The sequence below is a fragment of the Zingiber officinale genome, chromosome 10A, assembly GCF_018446385.1.
Source record: "Zingiber officinale cultivar Zhangliang chromosome 10A, Zo_v1.1, whole genome shotgun sequence".
NCBI classification, from domain to species: domain Eukaryota; kingdom Viridiplantae; phylum Streptophyta; class Magnoliopsida; order Zingiberales; family Zingiberaceae; genus Zingiber; species Zingiber officinale.
Window position 1 is genome coordinate 90,452,419 of NC_056004.1, and position 11,867 is coordinate 90,464,285.

The window sequence follows — 11,867 nt, forward strand, 5'->3', positions numbered from 1 at the left end:
ATTTTAAAGTTTAAAATTTTAATAAAAAAGTAAAGAAATATAAAAGAAGATTAATAAAAATTGAGAACCAATTTTATTAATAAAAAGAAGATTAGAGGATTATTAAAGTTTACATTAAAAGTTAATTTAATTTAAGAGTAAAGTAAAAAGAGAAAAGAAAAAAAAAAAAGTCAACTGACGGATAAAATGGAAAGGAGATGCAATTTGTATAATCCCAAATTGAAGGTGCACCCTTACCGTTAAATTTAACATTAATATTAAAAACGAACTTACACACATCAATTAAGGTAACTATGTGCGCATGTTATTGACTGGTCAAATCCAAAAAAGGATAGAAATCAAGAATAAATCCCTGGCGTTTATGAATGACACAGCTCGCTAAAGGGTAATTAATACGCTCTTCTCTGCTTCAGCTTCACCTGCAGTCCTCCTTCCATCTTCATTGTCATCAGCAGCCGGCGACGGCCACTCGCCTCCACCACCTCCACATCGAACTTCTCCAACACGCTCGCCCCAACCACCTTCATCAACAGGTGCGCCACCTGTTAGAATTTTGGGACCATAATTGTAATTATAAATGTCTAATGTCATCACTTAAAGAAGTCATAGTTTAATGTGATCTAATTTATGATTAAGGAATATGACTTAAGGGTTTAATTGTTATGAATAAATTAATGTGGATACCATGTGCAATTTCTAATTTGTTGAGGGGCCAAATTAGAAATGAGCAACTTAGGCTTCTATAAATAAGGGTTATGGTCCCAGTTTGCAGATGACGCTTTTGTTTTGTTTCCTCATCGACAAAACTCTCTGGATACTAAGGAAGATCTGCAAATTGAAGATCTTGCCCAAATCGACTGCATACTATGGATTCTGGTACGCTTCGTAATTTCTGTCTATCCAGTTTATAATTTCTTAAGAATTTGAATAGAATGCATAAGTTTTGTGTTGATATTTCTCAACCTAATTTATTCTATCAATTGGTATCAGAGCCTTCTATTCCAATTTCTTAGGAAAACTTTTTTATTCTGGGTACAAAGTTTTATCTTTATATAATTTCGGTTTTGGTTGAATTGCAATTTTATTTTATCATCGCAATTTTCACCGCTTGCTCCCAAGCCAAACACTATGAACAGTATCGCAACTGGCAGAGAAAAATAACTAAAAATTCCTACTGCGAGTTGGCTGCCTCTCGCTGGTTCTGCACAAGCAGACGCCGGCGACAAGGGTGACAGGCGTTCCGACAAAGGAAAGGGCCAGCGGCTGCCCCGGTAGTTCGGGCGGTTTTGTGTAGCATAGAGGCGTGCGGCGAAGAAAGGAAGAAATAAACGAACAATTTCTTCATACAAAATCTACATATTTGGACGTCGCTGCGTTGGTCGATCCTTTTGGAATGCTGTCGGTTGGCAGTGGTTCGGCCAGAAGGAGCGGCGTCGACGACAGATTGAAAGGCTGCCGTCGGTTGGCGGTCGTTTCTTCCCTCCGCACGATGGGTTGATGGAGATAAACAGTTACGTGGTTTTGGAAATTTTGACGCCACGTTCAAAGGAAACGATGGCCACGTTGGGAAAAAAGATGGACACGCTTCTTCCATTTCATATTTTATTATTATATTTGAAAATGGGCATTAAAAAAAATAAATAAATAAAAAAAAAAAAAAAACCACGTACGTGGAACGTGGAGTGAGGCCAGTACCTGGCTTGATGGCCACGTACATGGAGTGAGGCCATGTTTAAGGATAACAAGTTTTATCAAATTTTATATTTTAGAATTTTGATAAAAGGATTTTGATGCATACGGTCACTAAGGAATCAAAATATTACATATCAGTAATATAATTTCTCCCATTAAATGATAATCCATTAAATCAATTTATTTTATAATATTAATTTAATTGGATTATATAGGTTTATTAATATCTATTATTTTAAATTAAATTAAATTTGAATTATATGTCACCAAAGTGACCTCTATTATTTGAATTTAATTTTATTTGAAATATTGAGATATTATTGAGGTATTAAATAAAGTGTAAATGTGTATATTTACGTGAGTATTAATCGGCCCAAAGGAAGATTTATACTTAATAAATTATACATTTACTTGTGATAATAAACACGTAACAATTATAAGGTTTTATCTGTTATAGTTCATGCATATAATAAATCGATCCAAAGATAGGTTTATTATTTGTCATGCATTATTGTTAGTGTTTGATTATTACAGAAAAGAGTACCACTTGCAAATAATATTACTGTCCAAAGACTTGATATTGTTGTTGCACTAGGTATCTTTAGATGGGATTTGCCATTTGTTTTTAATTAATTCAAAATGAGCATGTTATTTATGTTAAATTCTTGTGTTCTCTTTTCAGCAAATGTTGCTACTATTTCTGCTAACTTAAGTTCAGTGTCGATCCTTAATGGTACAAATTTTAAGGATTGGAAGGAGAACATTCTAATTGTTCTTGGCTGCATGGATCTGGATCTTGCGCTTAGGACAGAGCAACCCACTGCTCCTACAGATACTAGTTCCTCTGAACAGAGAACTAAATATGAGAAGTGGGATCGCTCTAACCGCATGAGTCTTATGATCATCAAGCGCGGCATACCTGAGGCTTTTAGGGGCGCGGTGTCTAATAGTGTCACCAAAGCTAAAGAATATCTCGATGAGATTGAAAAGCGCTTTGCCAAAAGCGATAAGGCAGAAACAAGCACAATTCTGAAGAGCTTGATTTCCATGAAGTATAAAGGCAAGGGAAATATTCGGGAATATATCATGGAAATGTCCCACCTTGCATCAAAGTTGAAGGCACTTAATCTTGAATTGTCGGATGACATGCTTGTGCATTTAGTGCTTATATCTCTCCCGAACCAGTTCAGTCAGTTCCAAATCAATTATAACTGTCAAAGGGAGAAATGGACTCTTAATGAGCTCATTTCATACTGTGTTCAAGAGGAAGAGAGGTTGAAGCAAATCAAGGCTGAAAGTGCCTATTTGGCAAGCACCCCTAAATATAAGGGCAACAAAAGAAAGAATGAAGCTACTAAAGGTCCTTATGTGAAGAAACAAAAGCAAGATACAGACAAGAAAGGTTGTTTCTTCTGTAACAAGCCTGATCATGTCAAGAAAGAATGTCCTAAGTACCATGCATGGCGTGCGAAAAGGGTACATTTTTCACTTTGGTCTGTTCTGAAGTAAATTTAGCTTCAGTACCTAGAAACACTTGGTGGTTAGACTCTGGTGCTACTACTAACATCAGTGTTTCAATGCAGGGTTGCCTGAGCTACCGAAAGCCAACTGATGCTGAAAGATGCATTTATGTGGGTGATGGCAAGTCGGTTGAGGTGGAAGCAATAGGGCATTTTAGATTGTTGTTAAGCACTGGTTACTATTTAGACTTAATAGATACTTTTGTTGTACCGTCATTTAGACGGAATTTGGTTTCTGTTTCTCATTTGGACAAATTAGGTTAGTGTTGTTCATTTGAAAACGGTCAGTTCAGTTTATCTATTAATTCTACTGTTGTTGGAACTGGTTCACTTATGATTTATGACAATCTATATATGCTTGATATAAATGCTTCTTATATTGAAACCCTGAATGTGGAATCACGTGGTACTAAACGTAAATTTAATAATGAAAATTCAGGTGCCTTATGGCACAAACGTTTAGGACACATCTCTAGAAATAGAGTTGAACGACTTATATCGGATGGAATTTTACACTCCATTGATTTTACAGACCTAAATGTTTGTGTTGAATGCATTAAGGGCAAACAGACCAAAAGAAAGAAAGAGGGTGCATATAGAGCTACAGAAGTATTGGAATTGATACATACAGATGTTTGTGGACCATTTCCAACACCTTCTTGGAATGGTCAACAATATTTTGTATCATTCATTGATGATTATTCTCGATATGCATACCTATTTCTTATTCATGAGAAGGCTCAAACATTGGATGTTTTCAAATCATTTAAGGTTGAAGTTGAGAACCAACTAAACAAAAGAATTAAGAAAGTCAGATCTGATCGTGGTGGTGAATACTACGGTAGATATGACGGTTCAGGTGAGCAACGTCCAGGACCTTTTGCTCAATACATAGAGGAGTGTGGAATCGTCCCACAGTACACCATGCCAGGCTCACCAAGCATGAATGGTGTAGCTGAACGACGTAATAGAACTCTTAAGGAAATGGTAAGGAGTATGATTAGTCATTCAACCTTACCAATGTCACTCTGGGGAGAAGCATTAAAGACAGCAGCTTACATTCTAAATCGAGTACCCACTAAAGCAGCTACTAAAACACCTTTTGAGCTTTGGACAAGGCGAAAGCCAAGTCTCAAACATTTTCATATTTGGGGATGTCCAGCTGAGGCTAGACCATATAGGCCACATGAAAAGAAACTGGACTCCAGAACAGTAAGTAGCTACTTTATTGGATATTCTGAGCGATCACGGGGCTATAAGTTTTATGATCCCAAAGTAAAGACCATCTTTGAGACGGGAACTGCAACGTTCTTTGAGGATATTGAGTTTGGGGGGAAGAATAAAGTAACAGATCTTGTTTTTGAGGAGGAATGTATTCCCACTACTCTTCAAGAGGAAATGGTTTATATTCCTATGATTGCTTCTAATAATGATCAGGATTTTATTCCTGTCAGTGATCAGAATGCAATACCAGAACAACAAGACATTGTTAATCAACTCCCAGAAGAACAAACTCAACAACCTCAAGAACCAGTGCATGTAGAACAAGTGCCTTTACGAAGGTCCACTAGAGAAAGGAGGAGTGCTATTTCAGATGATTACATAGTACTACTTCAAGAACATGAGGAAAATGATGGTATGGCGGAGGATGATCCAATCAACTTTCGTCAAGCCATGCAAGATTCAAATTCTCAAAAGTGGATTGAGGCAATGAATGAAGAGTATAAGTCAATGCAAGATAATAATGTTTGGGAACTTGTCCTATTACCAGAAGGTGTGAAACCCATTGGTTGTAAGTGGATTTTTAAAACCAAACGGGATTCAAATGGTAATGTGAAAAGGTATAAAGCGCGTCTTGTAGCTAAAGGCTATACTCAGAAATATGGGATTGACTTTAAAGAGACCTTTTCTCCAGTTTCAACGAAGGATTCTTTAAGGACAATCATGGCACTTGTCGCACACTTCGATATGGAACTTCATCAGATGGATGTCAAGACAGCTTTTCTCAATGGAGACATTGAGGAAACAATCTATATGGTGCAACCAGAATACTTTGTATTAGGAGATCCAAAGAGTATGGTTTGCAAACTTAAGAAGTCCATCTATGGGTTAAAACAAGCATCTCGTCAATGGTACCACAAATTTCATCAAATAATAATCTCATTTGGTTTTGAGGTAAATATGGTAGATGATTGTGTGTATCATAAGTTCAGTGGGAGTAAGCATATCTTCCTGGTTTTATATGTTGATGATATTTTGCTTGCCACAAACGATATAGGTATGTTGAACGATACCAAGAGATTTCTATCTAGATATTTTGAAATGAAAGATCTTGGTAACGCATCTTTTGTACTAGGAAGCCAAATATACCGAGATCATTCTCGAGGTATTCTTGGATTATCACAAAGGAACTATATCGATAAGGTGCTTAAAAGATTTGTCATGCAAGATTGCCAACCAAGAAACACCCAGTCGCTAAAGGAGACAAGTTTAGTCTTAAACAATGCCCTAAAGGAAGCCTCAAGACTCAAGAAATGCAAAAGATTCCCTATGCTTTGGCTGAAGGAAGTCTTATGTATGCTCAAGTTTGTACGCGCCGGAATATTACATACATTGTTGGAATGCTGGGCAAATATTTATGCAACCCAAGAATAGATCATTGAAAATTAGCAAAGAGAGTAATGAGATATTTAAAGAGAAATAGTGATTGCATTCTCACATATAAGAGGTCAAATACTCTTGAGATCATGGGATATTCTAGCTCTGATTTTGCGAGATGCCAAGATAGCATGAGATCCACTTCAGGCTATGTTTTTCTATTGGCTAGCAGAGCTATTTCTTGGAGAAGTGCCAAACAGGCATTGACAGCTTCTTCCACCATGGCAACATAATTTATAGCATGTTACAAGGCATCTAATCATGGAATATGACTCAAAAATAATCTCTGGGCTGCATATTTTGGGAAGGGTTGAGAAACCACTGAAGTTATTTTGTGACAATAAATCAGCTGTATTATATTCTAACAATAATAGGAGCTCGACAAAATCGAAGCACATCGATATCAAGTTCCATGTTGTGAAAGAAAGAGTGCAAAGTGGTCAGATGACTCAAATTTTAATAGAACACATAGGCACAAATTCCATGATAGCAAATCCTTTTACAAAGGGTTTACTACCCAATATATTTTATGAGCATACCACTTATATGAGTGTTATCAAATTTGGTGAAGTCTAGATCTAGTGGGAGTTTGTACTATATATGTTTTCTATGCATGTTTGGTTATGTTGTTGGAACTTATGTATTTGGAGATTATCTGATCATATATAAAGTTCAATGTTTACTTCATTACACTTTGTATAAAGTTAAAGTTTTGATCTCTCTTTGGTTAAAGAGGACCAGTTGAAAATTGACATGAATAGATCACCTTGCATGTAATTTTCATGCCACATATTCATAATTGATTGATGTCATTTGATTATATTGATGTATGTGACCATTGATGGTTTAGTTGTGAAAAATACAACGAAGACTACATTGATCCTATGTCTATATAATTAATGGACGAGATTGTTAAGGAAACCCTACAGCTATGATGACAAAAGTTATGAGCTCATTAAGGTTAACATTTATAAGTTTACACATATGGTCCAGTGGGAGATTGTTAGAATTTTGGGACCATAATTGTAATTATAAATGTCTAATGTCATCACTTAAAGAAGTCATAGTTTAATGTGATCTAATTTATGATTAAGGAATATGACTTAAGGGTTTAATTGTTATGAATAAATTAATGTGGATACCATGTGCAATTTCTAATTTGTTGAGGGGCCAAATTAGAAATGAGCAACTTAGGCTTCTATAAATAAGGGTTATGGTCCCAGTTTGCAGATGACGCTTTTGTTTTGTTTCCTCATCGACAAAACTCTCTGGATACTAAGGAAGATCTGCAAATTGAAGATCTTGCCCAAATCGACTGCATACTATGGATTCTGGTACGCTTCCGTAATTTTCTGTCTATCCAGTTTATAATTTCTTAAGAATTTGAATAGAATGCATAAGTTTTGTGTTGATATTTCTCAACCTAATTTATTCTATCACCACCTCCTTCCCTACGCACGCCCTCGCCCCCGCATGGAACGCCGGGTACACCGACGAGCTCCTCGGCCGGAATACCCCCTCCTCTAGCCACCTCTCCGGCCTGTACTCCTCGCAGTCCCTCCCCCACAATGCTTCCCTCCTCCCCATTGCGTGAGCGTTGTACATCACTACCCACCCCCTCCGCACCAGCGCGCCGTCGGGGAGCTCGTCGTCCTCCAGGCATTCCCTCGGCACCAGCGGCACCGGCGGGTACAGACGCAGCGTCTCGGATATAGCCGCCTGCAGGTAGTTCATCTGCTTCAGATCATCCTGGGTGAACAAAGTTTCACCTTGCCGTCGTCCAGATCGGATTCGTTCGATCTCTCCCCTGATTTGGGCCACCACGTCGGGCCGCGAAGATAGCACCCAGAAGAACCGCGTCAGCGCCGACGGCGTCGTGTCGCGCCCGGCGAGCACGAAACTGATCAGATTGTCGCGGACAAACTCCTCAGAGTGGCCGCCAGCCGTGAAGCGAGATATGAGGTCGTCGCGCCAGCCGCTGGAGTCTGCTGCGGGCCGACGACGCATGCGCCGATCGACGTACGCGTGGACGATCTCCATCGCCTCCAGCAACCTCCGTTCGGATCCGACGCGGAGCCATTTCTTGATCCTCCACACGAGAGTAAATGGCTGCTTCGCGCGCTCAACGCAGAGGCGCGCGGCGGTCTCGAATGCGCAGAAGAACCGATCCCCCTAGCAACCCCCCTCGCCGCCGAGGCACCCGGCGCCCTCGCCGAACACGAGGCTGCACGTGTGGTCGAAGGCGAAACGCTCGAGCGCGTCCGTGAGATCCAGCACCTCTCCGCTCCGACTAACCCTCAAAAGCAGAGGAAGCAGCTGGGCGGTGAGCGTGCGGCAGGCGCTTTCATAAGCGAAGGCGCGGAGCGAGGCAGTGCTGAACTCGTTCGTGGCAGCCTTGCGGTGGATCCGCCACTCTGCACCATTCGTGGTGGCGAGGCCGCGGCCAAGGCAATCGCTGATGGCGGCGATGATGGGCTCCGGCTTGTGGTAGTTGGCGAAGCGGGTCTTCGTGACGTGCTCGACGTTAGCGGGGTCGGCGGTGAAGACGAAGGGAGCGACGGTAACGGTTCCGGTGGGGGAGAAGGGTATGAGTTGGGCGGACCAGTCGAGTATGCGATGGCTGTTCTTGATGAGATAAGGAATGTTACCGACGACAGGGTATCCCTTGAGAGGCGCGTAGTTGGGTGGAGTAGGAGTGGAACGTCGCTTGAAGAGGAGGAGGAAGAAGAAGAAGAGAAGGAAGGTGGGGAAAAGGAAGGAGACGAAGTGGGAGACGAGTGAGATCTCCATGAGCTGTGGCTGGAGATCGCCGGTTCTGGATCAGCAGAACACGATGGTCTCTGACGAGGATAATCATTTTAAATAACTGAATCAATAGAAAAGACCAAGTGCATGTGACAAAACCAATCCATCAAATAATTATTTGTCAACTTAATCCATCAAATTAACCCCCACAACCCCAAAGTAACCCCACAAACTTCAATAGGACAAGGACAAAACCAAATCCCCATTATATATATATATATATATATAACCCTAAAACGTCCAATAGGACAAGGACAAAACCCAATACTCCAAATTAACCAACAAATCCCAAATCCCTCTAACACTGCATTTTGTTAGGGGTAATCTTTGATAACTTTAGTTATCAAACTAAGATTATATTATTTAACCTTTTTGATTTAGTAAACATTTTTAAAACTCGGAATGAGATTATTGTCAAAATGAGTGATTTTTGATGATTCCGTAGTTAAAAAAAATATTCCTAAAATTATCCTCAGCTCATTTTTCTCATGAAAGCAGGCGTCTAAGGGAAGGAGACGACGATTTGTGAGCACAGTCGCGACGACGATTTCTGAGCACAATAGCAATGGCGAAGCGATGGATGGTTTCTGAGCACAACAACAACACGTCTAGGGGAAGGAGATGACGATTTTTTTAGCATAGCGGCAACGACAGTTTTTAAGCACAACGATGATGGCGGGCAAAGTTTGTTGGATTCGACGAGGTTCAATCCATGATGTTGGCCTACAGATTATAATTAGTTGGGTTATTCCTTAATAATTTATTTAATTAGCCCAATCACTAAAGCCTTGATGTACGGACTAGTGATTGTATTTTTTATTGGGTCGGTCCCACATCTTGCTCTACCTATTAAGAATTAGGGTTTGTTGTTATTATAAATAGGCACTTAAGTCTAGCCTATTTGGATGCTTCTTACATACTCTTACACTCGAAGGCTTACGACAACCCTAAAAAGTACACATGGGAATCCATCTCCCCTCGTAGAGCAAAAGAGGTGAATATCGAGTCTTCAATTATGTCGGCTCTCAACGCAGGTAATTCTTATTCTCTAAATTCGTTCATATACTTGATAAGATCCGTTTTACAATAGAAACCTTAATTATGGGATCAAGCTTATGTCACGTTCTACCGTCTAAAAAAAATATTTCTATCATTTGGTATCAGAGCCAGCGTTGATTCAAGTTTATGAATTGAGATAATACGTTATTACCTGTCGATATGTTATATCTAGTCATTTGATGCCTTACAACGAATTATGAAAGTAATAACTTATATTCACAATGAATAATATATTTCAATCTCGTTTGTTTTAAAAATATGGACTGTGATGATGTTTTATGGATTCGTCTTTATTAGATGTTAAAAGGAGTTGAATATGTTATAGTTGTAAATATCATCGTTGATAAAAAATATATATATGCTTATTTTATTTTTGAAACAACAGGCATACATTAATTGTGATTTGTGTGTAATAATTTTCTTTTGCTAAGCAAGAGCGTTTGTTTTGAATGGTAACGTAATTATGTCTCCAAAAATATTTTGATGGCAATTAATGACATAATTAATTGCTAAATATAAATCAGTGTTGCATAAGTTATTTCTATAGATAACTTATTCATGATATCAAGATAATTGTCATAATTATCAATATTGTTATAGCATATGCCATTAATAATTGCCATATTAGTTTCTATATTAATTTTCATATTATTTATTAAGATAAATATCTTATGTGATTAATGTGCTTTCAATAAATTATTTACCATAATTATATTAGAAAATAATGTTCATATCATCTTTATATGATTACATGAATTTATGCTTGACTTCATCATCTCGTTACATGAATTTGGATACATTATTTGTATGAGAATGAAATTTATTATTTTTGTGAGAGATTGTGTGTTCCTAGGTGGCATCCTATTCAAGAGGATTTACTCCATGAATCACATGGATCTAGATTTGGGATACGTTTGGTAGGTACTCATATGTATACGAAGAAAGACATTACAAGTTTTGTGACTCGATATCTAGTATGTCAGCAAGTGGAGGCTTAACATCAGAGACTAGCAGGATTGTTTCAATATATTCAGATACTAGAATGGAAATGTGAGAAAATTATGATGGACTTTGTTGTGGGATTACCTAGGACACAGAGAGGATATGATGTGATTTGGATAATCCTTGATTGGTTGATTAAATTTGCTCACTTTCTACTGATCTGTAGGACGAATTCTTTAGATTGATTAGTAGAGTTCATAATATATCACTAAGTATCATACTAGATAGAGATGCGTGATTGAAATGATGGTTTTGACAAAGTTTACAGTAGACCATGAGTATAGAGCTCTATTTTAGTATAATTTTCCACCCTCAGACAAATGGACAGTTTGAGCGCATTATAAGATATTAGAGGATCTGTTGATAGTGTGCATTATAGATTTTGAAGGTAGTGGTATAGATCATCTACACATGGTAGAGTGCGCTTACTGCAATAGATAGAAATATCAGAGCAGTTGAAGTATGGTGAGCCTGTAACCCGCAGAATCATCAATATCTACTTGGAAGTAGATAATCTTATAATTTTATAAGGGAACCTTAATCCCTCACGGTTGAGGATATGCCCATGATACTTGGATGGAGTGGTATATGAGTATGCTACTTGTTAGTTAGAGCCCTAGAGCCAATAATTTGATGATTGTTGTATGGACTCGTTGTATCATATTCTTATATAAATAAAGACATTTGTTTTTGACTATTATACTTACTTGTATTGGTGCCAAATAACTAAGTATAATAGCGTCCTTGAGTAGAAGGTTCTCACCTATATCAATCGATTGGTTGAACCGATAGTAAGATGATATAGGGAACACTACTCTTAATCATTCCTAGTCGAGTATTAACATTCAGGGATAATGTTAATGCGACGAGACTAGCATGTAGGTCAACTCGATGACTTGATCTCACAAGTCATGGATATGGAGATATCAAGTTGACACATGGATATGCATTGGAGAATGTATACTGAATGACCCGCCATGAGAAAGTATCATGGATCATTATATGAGTGTCATATACTTTCTCATGTGGCTATTAGTATGACTACTAGTTCTTGGACCTGAAGTCACCATGGATCCCTACATAAGGAGTTACGTACTTTGGTTTTGTCAAACGTCACCCATAACTGGGTGG

At 38.4% G+C, this 11,867-nt stretch overlaps 1 pseudogene; it reads right to left on the reverse strand.

Moving 5' to 3' along the window:
- Positions 1–389: 389 nt before the first annotated feature.
- On the reverse strand, positions 390–8,696 carry LOC122026777 (annotated as a pseudogene).
- Between the last annotated feature and the right edge of the window lie 3,171 nt (positions 8,697–11,867).